Here is a 14613-nt window from a genome sequence, read left to right as displayed (position 1 = left end):
CAACTGTAAAGCATGGAGGGGGTTCTGTGATGGTATGGGGATCCTATGGAGGGAATAAAGTCGGACATTTGGTGAAAATAGATGGAAACAATGAACCAAAAGGATCATCATGCCATTTACCAGCGATATGCTAAGACATCTGGTTTGCGGTCTGTGAAAGGGTTTGACTTGCAGCAAGACAATGACCCAAAACATACGTCTCGCTTGTGTCAGAACTATGTGAAGTCTCTAGGGGTTCATAAAACATTGAAGAACATGGAAATGCCGCCACAATCCCCTGATTGTAATCCAATCGAACTGCTATGGGATGAATTGGACAGGAGGAGCCTAAAGTAGAAAATCATGAGTGGGTCACAATGGTGGGAGGTCCTGCAGAAAGAATGGACATTAATTCCATTGAAATCTTGGCAAAACTGATGCAGCACATGCCGAGAGTGTGCAAGGCAGTGATGAAAGCCAAGGGTGGCTAATTATAGGAAACGAAAATTTAATGGTTGCACCTTCCTGTGTTTTATTTGAGCTTAATAAACATTTGGAAAACAGCAAATTGCATGTTTATACTGTTTTTTCTTTCCGTTGTCTATAATTACTAGGTGTTTCGAAGTTTCCAAACTTATGGAGGGTAGTATATATATATATATATATATATATATATATATATATATATATTATACACTCCTGGAAATTGAAATAAGAACACCGTGAATTCATTGTCCCAGGAAGGGGAAACTTTATTGACACATTCCTGGGGTCAGATACATCACATGATCACACTGACAGAACCACAGGCACATAGACACAGGCAACAGAGCATGCACAATGTCGGCACTAGTACAGTGTATATCCACCTTTCGCAACAATGCACGCTGCTATTCTACCATGGAGACGATCCGTAGAGATGCTGGATGTAGTCCTGTGGAACGGCTTGCCATGTCATTTCCACCTGGCGCCTCAGTTGGACCAGCGTTCGTGCTGTACGTGCAGACCGCGTGAGACGACGCTTCATCCAGTCCCAAACATGCTCAATGGGGGGACAGATCCGGAGATCTTGCTGGCCAGGGTAGTTGACTTACACCTTCTAGAGCACAATGGGTGGCACGGGATACATGCGGACGTGCATTGTCCTGTTGGAACAGCAAGTTCCCTGCCGGTCTAGGAATGGGTAGAACGATGGGTTCGATGACGGTTTGGATGTACCGTTGCACTATTCAGTGTCCCCTCGACGATCACCAGTGGTGTACGGCCAGTGTAGGAGATCGCTCCCCACACCATGATGCTGGGTGTTGGCCCTGTGTGCCTTGGTCGTATGCAGTCCTGATTGTGGCGCTCACCTGCACGGCGCCAAACACGCATACGACCATCATTGGCACCAAGGCAGAAGCGACTCTCATCGCTGAAGACGACACGTCTCCATTCGTCCCTCCATTCACGCCTGTCGCGACACCACTGGAGGCGGGCTGCACGATGTTGGGGCGTGAGCGGAAGACGGCCTAACGGTGTGCGGGACCGTAGCCCAGCTTCATGGAGACGGTTGCGAATGGTCCTCGCCGATACCCCAGGAGCAACAGTGTCCCTAATTTGCTGGGAAGTGGCGGTGCGGTCCCCTACGGCACTGCGTAGGATCCTACGGTCTTGGCGTGGCATCCGTGCGCCGCTGCGGTCCGGTCCCAGGTCGACGGGCACGTGCGCCTTTCCGCCGACCACTGGCGACAACATCGATGTACTGTGGAGACCTCACGCCCCACGTGTTGAGCAATTCGGCGGTACGTCCACCCGGCCTCCCGCCATGCCCACTATACGCCCTCGCTCAAAGTCCGTCAGCTGCACATACGGTTCACGTCCACGCTGTCGCGGCATGCTACCAGTGTTAAAGACTGCGATGGAGCTCCGTATGCCACGGCAAACTGGCTGACACTGACGGCGGCGGTGCACAAATGCTACGCAGCTAGCGCCATTCGCCGGCCAACACCGCGGTTCCTGGTGTGTCCGCTGTGCCGTGCGTGTGATCATTGCTTGTACAGCCCTCTCGCAGTGTCCGGAGCAAGTATGGTGGGTCTGACACACCGGTGTCAATGTGTTCTTTTTTCCATTTCCAGGAGTGTGTGTGTATATATATATATATATATATATATATATATATATATATACTACCCTCCATTAGTTTGGAAACACCTAGTAATTATAGACAATGGAAAAGAAATACAGTATAAAATGGATTTGGTTGTTTATTTCTCTATATCCCTCCATGCAGTCCCCCTCCTGCCTTCATGCTTCTTTTCCTCCCTCATTCCCTCCTCCCCTCTCTTTCTATCATCCTCTTTGCCCTGTACCCTTCCTCGATCTTCTCACCATACCTCCATCCTCCTCCCCTCCTCCTCCCCTTATTTCTGTGCTCTGTCACTTTCCCTCTCTCAAATCTCCCACCTCCTCTCCCTCTCTCCCTTCCTCCCTACCTCTCCCTCCCTCCTTCCCCACCATCCCTGCCTCCCCTCCCTCCCCACCCTCCATCACGACCTCCCTCCCACCCTCCCTCCATTCTTTCTAACTCCTCCATCTCCTCTCTCTCCATCTATTTCTTTATGCATTACAGCACACAAAGCAATTAATGCAAGCTCCTCAGTTACTGCACACACATTTGCTGCAAAAAAAGAGAGTTACTGTACATGCAAGAGTCACTGTGCGTGAAGGAGTTACTGTGTATCCACGAGCTACTGCACAAGTGTGGCTTACACTGCACATTAGAAATACTGTGCATGTAAGAGATCCTGCACACACTATGGTTGCTACACTAGCTAGAATTGCTGAATGTGCAAGAGTTCCTGCACATTCCAGTGTAATTCTACATGCAAGTGTTACTGTGTACAGAAAAGTTGCTGCAAATGCAACAGTTACTGCACACACAACAGTTACTGATTTCGTTATAGTTATGGCATGTGAAAGAGTAACTATGTGTGAGAGTTACTGCATGCACAACAGTTGTTGCACATACAAGACTTTCTGTATGTACAAGATTTACTGCATGCACGAGCGTTACTGCACATGCAAGAGTTACTGCACCCATGGGAGTTACTGCACACACAAGAGTACAATTATTGTGCATGCAAGAGTTACTACATCCACAAGAGTTACTGCATGTCCAAGAGTCATTGTGCACAAGGATGACTACGCACACAAGGCTTACTCACTAGGTTACTGTATACCAGACAGATATCCAGATACAAAGAGGAGTTGACGAGTTGATATCACACTATGCATCAGTCTCTGAGTCATCACTTCCACATCACAGATGCAATAAAATTATTTCGTCTTTACTCCGAATCACAGCAGCAATGCTACCAACACAAATTGTGTTTCATTTTCAATGCTTTGATAACTGACCAACGATGCATAGTCCTTCCCTTCATTAATATCGATGCTATAGGGTCTCATATGTTGCCCCATAGTAGCATAACGCACACTTTTGTCACGACATTTATACATTCACAATTTCAGCTGATAACTTTCTGTAATGAAGAAACATATTTTACATCTTACATCGTAGCACCTTGGTTAAAAGTATCTCATTTTCTGTCACGTAGTTACCATCTGGTAAATTTCAAAGTTATAAATCGCCACGAACGCATTCTGTCATTTTGCCGTTTCCAGCACTTTCTATGGACTCCTGACCATTCGACTGTCATTCTGTAAGATCTTGTCTGGGATATGCAGTGTGCGGAAAAACAATGTGACCAAAGGAGTAGGCAGAAAGACGGCATCAAAAATAATAATAATAATCTGAGTATGGGAACTAGATGTCGCAGTTGAATATTTACAGCGCTATGCCAGCATGAAAGTGGTAGTCTGTTTCAACCTTTGTTACAACATACTTAGTTAGGTGGACGCTTAATTATTATTTACTTCGAGCTTTTTAAGACATCTTGAAACATAAAACATGGACATGTGGTTGTTTCTAAAGAAGTGCTGTCTGGAACGTTGGCTGAGTATGTGATGTTTCAAGTTTTTCTTGATATAATCCTGGAGACTGGTTAGAGTGTGTTTACGCATACATTTTTTTTAATTAACTTTCATTTTGAGTAAAGACGTCAGTACGTCAGATTTTAATTGCGTTCCTGTAGCGCCGTAAATATGGATTTCCAACCGCGAGTTGCTGCACTCGAATTCATGTCTTTCATACTGTCTTTCCTCCCTACTCTTTTGGGCAGATTGATTTGTAGCACCCGGTATAACGATGCCGGATGGCAAACCTTGCTCAACCACCACTGCCTAAATTATACACTTTTTTCGTACGGTACACATACGTCATTGAATGTCTTCCAGCCCGGTCCTCCGCCTATATTTCGCAGCGTCACTGCAAGGCCAGCACGCGAAATTCAGAATCACGAAAGCACCATCTGATCCGCATAATTACACTGTACTGACTGAGCACATTTACACGTTAATCACGAAAGCCGATAGCAATAATGTAGATGCTGAATTTAGTTTTAAGTTAATCTTATGTCTCCTTCAACTGACACAGCATTGTTGCTGCCTCAGATACTGATTGTTGCTACCAGCACTGCGGAATGATGGCAGTTTTTAATTTTCTCGTGAGTAATGGCAGTTTTCTGAACTAAAGAAAAACGGAAAAATAATTCACATGCAGGTGTTCATCATCGAAATGAGAGTGAATCCCTACTTGGTGCAGCGACTTAATTTTTTATATCTTCCCATATGAGAAGCTCGCGTATCCCTACAGTTGCGAGATGCGTGTCCGTTTCCACATGGGAATCACACTCCTAGTCGCTGGCCAGTTGTACCATTTTAATGGATCCGGAGGGTGCTGTTTCGTACTCCGCACATTCATGGACAGCTTTCTGACACAGCTGCCTCCTGCTGATGTTAACTTACATGAGAAGGAGGCGATTGTATGCGAAAACCTTACGGAAAACACGTAAAGAAATCGTCTAAAATACCTTCAAAATATTTTTATCCAAGCCAGTTAACTCACGTGATACTGTTTTATAATGCGCACCTGGATGACATGCGTTGTGCCAAGCGGTAAAAGGGGGAACGTGTTCACACTCCATGGTTTTGATGTTTGGAGTGGCTAGAAATATCCCTCTCGATTGAAGACGATATCTTAATCATGTATGTGTCACCAGCTATCGCTTGTCTAGACACAACAAAAAAGATAACAGTATGATCTGCTTTTTATCGATGTGAAATATAAACTCAGTGTGAGAACCAGTTTTACTTCGTGGCAATGTGTCCCGCTGTTCTCCCTCTGTTTCTATAAACAGCATTCGTCGAAGGGCAACAGATAAAAAACGATGCGTCGAGGGCCTTTACACAATGGAGGAGGACCGCATCCAAGTCGAGAATTAATTCACTGAAAAGGCGATGAAAAGAAAAAGAAACTTGTGTCAGCGATATCATTCGGTCGTATCGCTGGGCAGCAGCGATCGGGAGAACGAAGACCACCAAAGCTTTATTTTACGGTGCTTGACTGCGTTATACGCCCCTAGTTCTCGTATGTGGACAAACACCACGCTTCATGCGATGGACTATAGAGATGCAGAAACAGACGGCGCATGATTCAATCCCTGCTTGATGATATCTGAAACCAAATAGATCATACAGTTGTAGTCTCTGTACCTGGAATCAAGAACTGATTTCAACAACTGATCTCGTTGTTGCATTAGTGTCACGCATGTAGTAATTCAGTTAACCAAATTTCCCCAAGAGTCGCAGTATTAGTCCGATAACTATCCTTGTTACGTTTGGCTAGGTGTAACGACAGCAAACGTTTCAAACACTGTCCCGACAATTCGTTTTTTACACAAACGATAGAATTGTATTAATCCGACGATTTTCTGTTCTTGTTGAACTGTGGCTCATTTAGCTGGCCGTTTTCACAGGAGACCGAATATCGGTTTGACCGGAAGCACGTAGTTTTCTGGCCATTTACTGAGGAGTAAGTGTGATGTGTTTTATTATGCTTTGTGAAGTAATATCCGTAATGTCTGATTTTTACAGGGAATAAAAGGCTATGACTTCTCCTTAATCGAATACGGCTAACGATATAATATCGAGATAAGAAAGACGTGCCAGGATACGTTACTCGTAGAGGGAATTCATAATACTGGGCTAGAGATTAACGTTCTGTTGTGTCAGAAATTTTCGCCTTTCGTAGAGTTTTAGTTCTGACGACCGACGTAGCCTACATCCCTACTTTCATCAAAGCAAGGATTTTGGAATATGATGGCTGCATAGCTTGTGCAGTCATTTAGCTCGAAATTCTCCCTTTTGAAAGAGAGTGACCAAATTTTCCCCGGTGCTTCGTCACTGGGCAAACAGTAATCACTTATGTTACACGGGTGCTTCTGATGGTCGGCAAGCACTCGCACCTGCAGCAGTGTCGGCAACTCACCGCTGTAAACCCAGCCCCGGAAACGCGTATGGAGATGTAGTCACGTACCTTAGAACATTTACACATACAATTCCACTCTTCGCAGCAGATCTCGTTGTGTGATACAAAGCCGGGTCGCCATAAGATGGACGCTGTCGTCGTGTTTAGTACGACCGACTCTGCAACGCCACATACGTGGCCCCTACAATTGACAGAGCTTTTCCTTACACACTTCTCACTGAAACAAGCCCTAATACGCAATTGAAACATTTAAATGGTGTACATTTAATCGATCGTTAGGAACAGGGTGGTTTACAAGCGACAAACGTAGGGATTTCCTTCGCTTTATATTCTGTTCGGCATTAGAATCGCGCAACCTCTGTAGCCAAAGTATTTTCTTTCTAGTTGTTTCTTCCTCCGTGAAGTAGATCTGCGACATCGTTCACCCTCCGGCCTCGTACTTAAGCAGCACCGGAGTAGACTTGATGCCGACAGAGGAGAAATCTGTCATTAGTAGCTACTCAAGGGGAATGTGATGTGCGCGTTTGAATTCTACATGATAGAAAACTACTAGGAACTGAAGTGAACCTAATCTTTGACAACCATGACCAAATTAGGGCAATGACAATTGCTAAGCTGGAACTACTGTCTACTATTAAACACTTTACTTTCTGTTCAATACACTGACTTCATGTGCGAGAGCGTGTCATATACGTTGCCTTTTGGTGATAAGAAACTGTTAGCACATATTCATCCCGGTGCATTATCGTTATCATTGCTGGAAATAGACGACAACGTCAGGCAGATTATGTTACTCTTGTGCCATAGGTATATGTTGAGACGAGAAAGAAGGAAACGGTATCACGTTATATAACGCCTTCTCATTCATTTTTGGTTGTTTAACATTAACCAAAGTAGGTGAAAAACAATTAGAATGAGAGACTTGAAATTCTGATCAACGCACAAGAGAGGGTACATCTTGGTCGACAGGCCGGACTTCCTGGAAACAAATACCCTCGATGGGAGTAACAACAGAAGGTCGTTCCCACGTCGCCTGAATGGGGGACGTCAACGGAACAGAAATTTAGGGGCGCCTAAAGTTTTCTGCTGTTTAGTCTTTGCAACACCAGAAGGCTCAACGACTTCCCAACTTTGTATGTTTCTGCAGGAGTTACTGCAGCTGTGGGGGGGGGGGGGGGATACTAGGAGAGACACTAGCCACCTCAGCTTCCATTCTCGCACCATCGACCCTGTTAGTAGTGTAGGAGTCAGCACTACAGGATGCAGCAACCAACAGACTCACTTGAGGGGGTGGTGTGTGAGGGGTAGCTGTATCCGACCTCACTGTCCTGTATACGACGTCTCTCGTGTTCACTGTCTGCACTGCCAGTTTGGCAACAACAATTTCAGGGCTGTGCTGTGATGGTGAGACTGCAAAGTGTTGGTCCATTGCACACGGAGAACAGGTGGCACCAACCTCGCGAGCTGTAGAAACGAGACCAGCCAATCCCAGTTTCCGATGCTGTTCAGAGGAGACCTTCAACAAAAATACCTCCCTCTGAACATTAGGTCTAAGGTTCGTTGCAGAGAAAGCACGTCCCTACTTGCCCTTATTCGTTCCATGAGTGCGGCAATCAGAGTTCTGTAAATGAGAAGGAATGTTTTGTTTGACTACCATGTCCACTGAACGGATCCTGCTATAAAATTACAACCAGTATTGAATGGACTAGCTTCGCAGTGTATACCCCTCACATGACTATAAGAGAGAAATGTGAACTGTTACCAGCTTCTGGCGGGAGATTGAACACTCAGACGTTTGTATACTTCAGTTCCTCGTTACCAGGAAGCAGCGTACTTATTGAACCATCTCAGTGCTTAAACGGAACCTGAGAACATGGAGGCTAAAGCAACCTATCTACTTGTAGTTGATCCAAAAACTTAACGAAAAAGACATATCAGAATGAAAATAGACAGTATGAACGTGATCAGATGTTTCATCTATTGTATCAACGAGCCAGTCGTGAATCCCCAAAGATCCGGGCTGGAAGGAACCAGTGGGTTTGTCGAAACTGAAGCTGTCTCTACCTTTTCCCAGAACATCCATAGCCGATATTATGAGCGGACTACTCTGTTATCAGTGGACTCAAACAACAACTGACACTGACGTCCTGACGACGATGTGCTTCACACGACGACACGAAAGACACCGAGAGAAAGCTGTCCAGGTGCGTGCGTACTGTGGTGAGGCAGTAAACTGGCGACCACCCCACCCGGCGCTCGATGCGGAACTACCCCTGAACTGAGGCTGCAGAAATATCGTAGAAGAATCTGTATCTTATGACATCACATTTGAAACTCAGATTTCTCTGGTCACGCTGTTGCAGTGAAGGTTTCACGAGTTCCTGGATGACTAATTACACTACTAGCCTGTAGAATGTGGCAGACTCGTCCTTTGGCAAACAGTTTCTCCAAACATTATTCCACAAATATTTCTTTTGTGCGCGTTTGTATGCGTGTTCCAAGCGAGGTATACAGCTAGGGTGCCTGACATTCCCACACTATGACCATACACGGAATGTCGACAGAAACCACAAATCTGTAGCAATAGCCGTGGTATATTCGGCGCCGCGTTTACGAGAGGTAACGATGAAATTGTGGTCCATCTTACCAGATTTAAATTTTTGTGGTTTCGGCAAACCACTGCAGACAAGCAGAGTGGCTTTTCCTTGAACATGGGTTCCGTTGATTCTTGCCCCCATCCTTGTCTAGTGAGAGGACATGTCACTGTTCGAAAGGTCTCGATGACAAGAGAACTTTAAAGTTCAAACTTTCTTCCTTTTCTTCACGAACAGGTCTCGCTGTTTCGTTCGATACCTGTCACAGGCAATATGGTTTCACTGAAGTAGCTACACTTAGTAATCCGTATATCAGCTGAGGGTCCTGCTCAAACTAAGTATACGAGAGCTTAGATTATGTAAGGGCCTGTGGAGACATGTCGGCTGATGCAGACGACCCCAGTTTTCTAAAAATATATATTAGTGCCCAAGAATGTTCATCTCCGCCTTAACCGTTAATTTACGTCTGCCACTTTCCTTATACAGCCCCTACTGGCCTATTCTATGTCAACATCAAGAATTTGTAGTTCCAGTAGGACTGAGGCACGTCTTACGGTGCAGGGCATCGACAGTAGTCATTCATCTGATGTTTGGAGGGGGTGTAATAGGAATATCGGCGACACTCCAGGCCTTGGAAAATGAGACAAGGCAATTTCCAGCTTAGCAGGTGTGGAGTACACTACAAAGATCAAATTCTCACGTTTGATCGGTAAATGGCTACAGAAGTAGTCATCTGTTGTATAATTTTCCTGTACCATTTGTATGTGCAGATTTCATGTTAGTTTCCAGTCAGTGGTTAGTCCTGTGCATTTTAGTGAGTTACTAAACTGGACAGGATGGTTTCATGAGGCAGTAGTTGCGGGGGTGAAAAGCGGCGATTTGTCATACTCAATTGTACGAATCTTGGTATGGGTGGTTTCAAGGTATCTTTGGTAGTACCTGGTTAAGGTGGGGTCGTCAACAGATTGGAGGAAACGGGCAGGGTGATTGAACCCACCCACTCCTACCATTTCCATAAAGAGTATATTTTTATGTCAGCTTATCCACTAAATCAATATTAGCAAATTCGTCATCTCTGCACCTCTTACCATTCTGTGTGTTTGAGCGTAGAGGGTGAGGGACTAGTGTCTGTGCCCCTAGAAGAGCATTGCACAGTTCCTCGTCTGCAGCATAGCGACGTGCAGATGCATGTGCCTCAATGACTCCCCATCACATGTTGTCAGGTGTGGTGAGGTCAGGACTCCTTGGTGGCCATTTCAAGGGAGCCACTGTTGCTGATGAGCCACGACCTGTCCAACCAACTGAGAAATTGTCCCATATACACTTGTATTCGCGAGAGTAGCACTTGGCTAGAAATACTAAACAGCAACAACTGTGTACTGGCCTGCACCCTTTCCAGGAGGATATTGCTGCACCGACAGGCGTTACTCAGCCGGCCCACTGTTTCCATGCTGACAACAAGACAGCGTCCCTGCGCTCCGCGCAGCCGCTACGACAGTGCCGTCGCGCTGCCGTCAGCTTCTTCTCGACTAATTTTCTTGACTGCCACGTGGCAAGCTCACAAGCCCTCTCACTGCGCTCTCAGTGTGGTCTGCTAGCGTCGGTGTGATGGTGTATTAAGAGGTCAGGTGCTGGGCTAACACTGATTCAGACGTATCTGTGATTTCAGTCTTTCTCGGCTTATTCCACTGATGAATTCTTTTCGGGTTATCAGCCGAGTGGTGGCGTGGTGTTCGCCAGAAGATGATGGGTACGAAACTCATTGAAACGTTGCAAGAAGACGACGCCACCACTCGGCTGATAACCCGAGAAGAGTTCATCACTGATTATTAACAAGAAATTCCTACTCAATATTTACAAAAAATTCATGTCGCTCAACCTATTCTTTTCTTTAAAAAATGTAATCATTACAGTACTCTTCATTAAATGTTAATCCTGATCCAGTATTGATGGGAACTAGTTGTGATAGAATGACGTCAAATTTAAGATTATGACAATTACGACATTAGTGAAAGTTACTGCTAAAGCTAGCTAACTGCTCAACATTGAAATTTAAATCCCAAAATCCCTCTTAAAAATGTATATAGTAAACCCGTAACAAAATATATAATCACAAGTTGACATCAAATTTCAAAGCATTTTTCATAGAAAATCAGTTTAATATCAGAAATTATAATACACAGTGTAAATGACGTTGGGACTCCTACTCAAGTTTACACCCACAACTTTCACTCGTTGCACAATTTAAGATTTACTCAAGTACTGTTCGGAAGTACCAGTCGTCATATTTTATTTCACTCCTGTAGTGTGTGCTCTTCTTGGTGATATATTAAAAACATAATTAAATTCGCATGACGAAATTTCTCTTTCTTTGTCGCTGTGTGTTGTGCCTTTATCGAACTTTATATGGTAGACCGCTTTTCTCCCCTCTGTTGCCCATCTGAATGCGTATATTTCCCTTTACTGTTTGGAGTGAAGGTGGAACGCCACATTCACGCTGACGAGAAAGCCGAACAAGAAGTACGAGCTGGTCGCACAGGGCAAGATATGAAAAAAGTATAAACTTTCACTCGCTTACAAACATAAGAAAAAGTGCCAGTGTGTTACAATATGTTTAAATGACGTTCAAGGCTTTATGTGACGAGTTGGCGCATAAAATCATGCCCATTAGCGTACATTCAAATGCTTTTCTTCATGATCAGACCCAGCCTTTGATATGTCGTCAAGCATGTGTTTGCAACCCCTGGACTCGCACATCCACAGTGTATATTCTAATACGGGGAGACATTTTAACTGAAAGTGGCTTGTCCGGTGTCTGCCGACAAAGACGTCGTTTCAGTGTGTATGTTGTTCAGATATACGATTCTGTGTTTATTCGAACATGCATGCATGCATATATGCATGTATGTCCAGAACAACATTGCATTGTACTTCTGAAGAACACAGCAAGTACAATTTTATACTCTCGTCCAAGGAAAAAACTTTGACCAAAATTTTAGTCACATCTTTACTTTTTGTAGATCCTGTGTGACAGGTCCGGGTTGTCTGGGAGAAAGTTTGTATAGTCCTTTGTAATCAGCAGGCCTAGAAATCATAAACAAATTAACTTGTGCATCTGAATGTAACCTATAGATGCTAATAACTGTAAGTAATGCTTTTAGGTGTACTTAATGACATAAAGAATTTTTGGTACCTCCAACCGTTCAGTGCTTAGCTTTTCCGATTTTTATGTAATACCACACAATTCCTTCCGTTACGATTCCTTGAAACTTGAGGATATATCCTACAAACCGATTCCTCCTATTACTCAGATTGTACGAATACTGATTTCTAACCGTTCGACCGAATACTTCTTCATTACGTACTCGATTTAGCCATCTTATCTTCAGCATCGTTCTGTATATCATTTCAGATGCTGAATCGATGAGAGCATGACAGCTTTCTTTCCGCTTGCCAACGGATGGAGGGCATGTGGGCTAATGTTGCAGGGCCAGACCTTCTGCCAGTCACATGGACTGGTCCCCTCTAACTAAAGAACAGGATGCTGCCCGTTGTCGGGAACCATATGCTGGTCTGGCTCCTGCATAGACGCCCCTTGCACGTTGTAGCATCTACGGTATGGGCACATACACCACCCCACCTCTGTATGACCTTGTTGCTAAACAGTGGAGGTGGAGGTGGGATTGGAGTATTGTAGTCTACAGTGTGCAATATTTTTCTTGGTGCATAAAAGACATGAGGGTATCACAGGTTCTCTGTATTCTCCCTTGCACTGATAATGGCCAGGTAAGACTGGCTGCTCTAACGTCTATATGTCTACTGAATCTTTTTTTTTTTTTTTTGAGATTCTTATATAAAATTTTCTAATTTGGTGTTTGTATCTGAGGATATACAGTTAAAACTGAATGAAGCGATTACCAGTGATTGTAGATATAAAACAGAGAAGAAATTAATTTTTGATTCTTTATAGGTGTTTTGTATGAAGCCCTTGGTGACACGTACAACATTTAAGCCTCCAACCATTTCACGCCACACATTTAGAAGCGTATGTGGAGTTTGTGGCGTAGCAGAAATGTGTGATTTGTGTTCTGGAATGGTTTCCGGCAAAGGTGGCGTACACGCAAGGTATTTCGCATGATCCCACGAAAAAAGACCTTGGGTGTCAGGCCCAAAGATATAGGAGGCAGAGAACGCAACGCCGCCATGGCAAGGTCGACGGATTCGTCGATTTGGGAGGTGCAGCTTCAAAAATGTGGAGCGGCTTTGGATTCTCTGCTCTTGCACAACGATGGAAATTCTAAAGTTTATGTTACATTGCCTGTAATGCTTATGACGCTCACATCCCCGCTGTCAAAATTAGGAACAGTTTGAGCACAAACAGGATTTCAGCTCACGCAAATCGCTAACCGCCTGCGGTCACAGCTAGGATATGACGCCAGCACTCGTGGCCGCACTTCCCACACACACACATAAGCATGTGGAGTATTCTTGGCGCACATCCGCAGTGATCTCGTTACGCAAATAAGACATAACATGTCCTTAAACAGCAAGTGAATCGATACTGTGTGGAAACCTGTCTGTGGTGGACTAGTGTGCTGACTACTGTGCTGTTCTCTCCCACGTGATTTACGCAAACTGAATTATAATGTGTAATGGTTACTCACACCTGTCGATAGCCACCAAGGCCATATGTCACAGGCTCCTAATACTACTTAATAGTTTACGGCTAAAATACATCTTCACATCGATGTCCCAATAGAGAATCTATAGTTTTTAAAATGTTCAAGGAAATTTTGATCCTCATGTCAGACAGGTACCCCACTAACACAATCACATAAAGCCCTATTTGGGAGGTAAGATCCGATCAGGTGTAAAATGGAAAGCACAGAGAAAATCCGATGATGCTTTGCACAGATGTGATTGGCAGTGAGTCTAGTATGGTAATTGATCGCATCATGTCACTCTTTCCAGTTCTGACCGCACAGTGAGCACGTAAAGACGACTCGAAAATAGTGTCTGCCATCAAGTATGGGTGCATGCCCTGTGTTTCGCCTGATTTCATGCAACCCTGCCTAACGTACCTGTCGTGCGTTTCCTTCTGCTGTGGCAACGAAGACGCTCCAGCAGCGTTTTGGATGGGCAGTTTTGATCGGCCACCATACATCCCGGACTTGATTCCCTCTGAGTTTTTATCTCTGCTCATATGACCTGCTCGCTTTCAGGACACCCTCTTGGAACAGACAGAGAGCTGCAGACCAGCTCAGAGAATTGGCGGACAGCACAGGTGGCTGCTTTCTGTGACAAGGATGTCGGAAAGTTGGTACAACGCAACGACAAATATCTAAATCGGGGTGCCGAGTGTGTACAGAAGTATCGCGATTGCGTAGCTAACTGTTACAAACAAGACACTTTATATTATCACTGTGGTTTCCATTTCGCGGCCGATCGCACCTACTCTCCGAATAAATGTAAGGGAGGAGGGTATAGAAGGATGGATTGGGGGCGGTTTATAAAATGACTAATAAAATTAAGAAGCCATTATAGTGGGGGGAGGGACAAAAGGGTAACTAATAAAGGAATAAGAATAAAAATGTGAAGTGACTGACTTTT

Source organism: Schistocerca piceifrons, unplaced genomic scaffold (genome assembly GCF_021461385.2).
Source record: "Schistocerca piceifrons isolate TAMUIC-IGC-003096 unplaced genomic scaffold, iqSchPice1.1 HiC_scaffold_1872, whole genome shotgun sequence".
NCBI classification, from domain to species: domain Eukaryota; kingdom Metazoa; phylum Arthropoda; class Insecta; order Orthoptera; family Acrididae; genus Schistocerca; species Schistocerca piceifrons.
The sequence above is the reverse complement of the archived record's forward strand: the minus strand, read 5'-3'. Positions refer to the sequence as shown.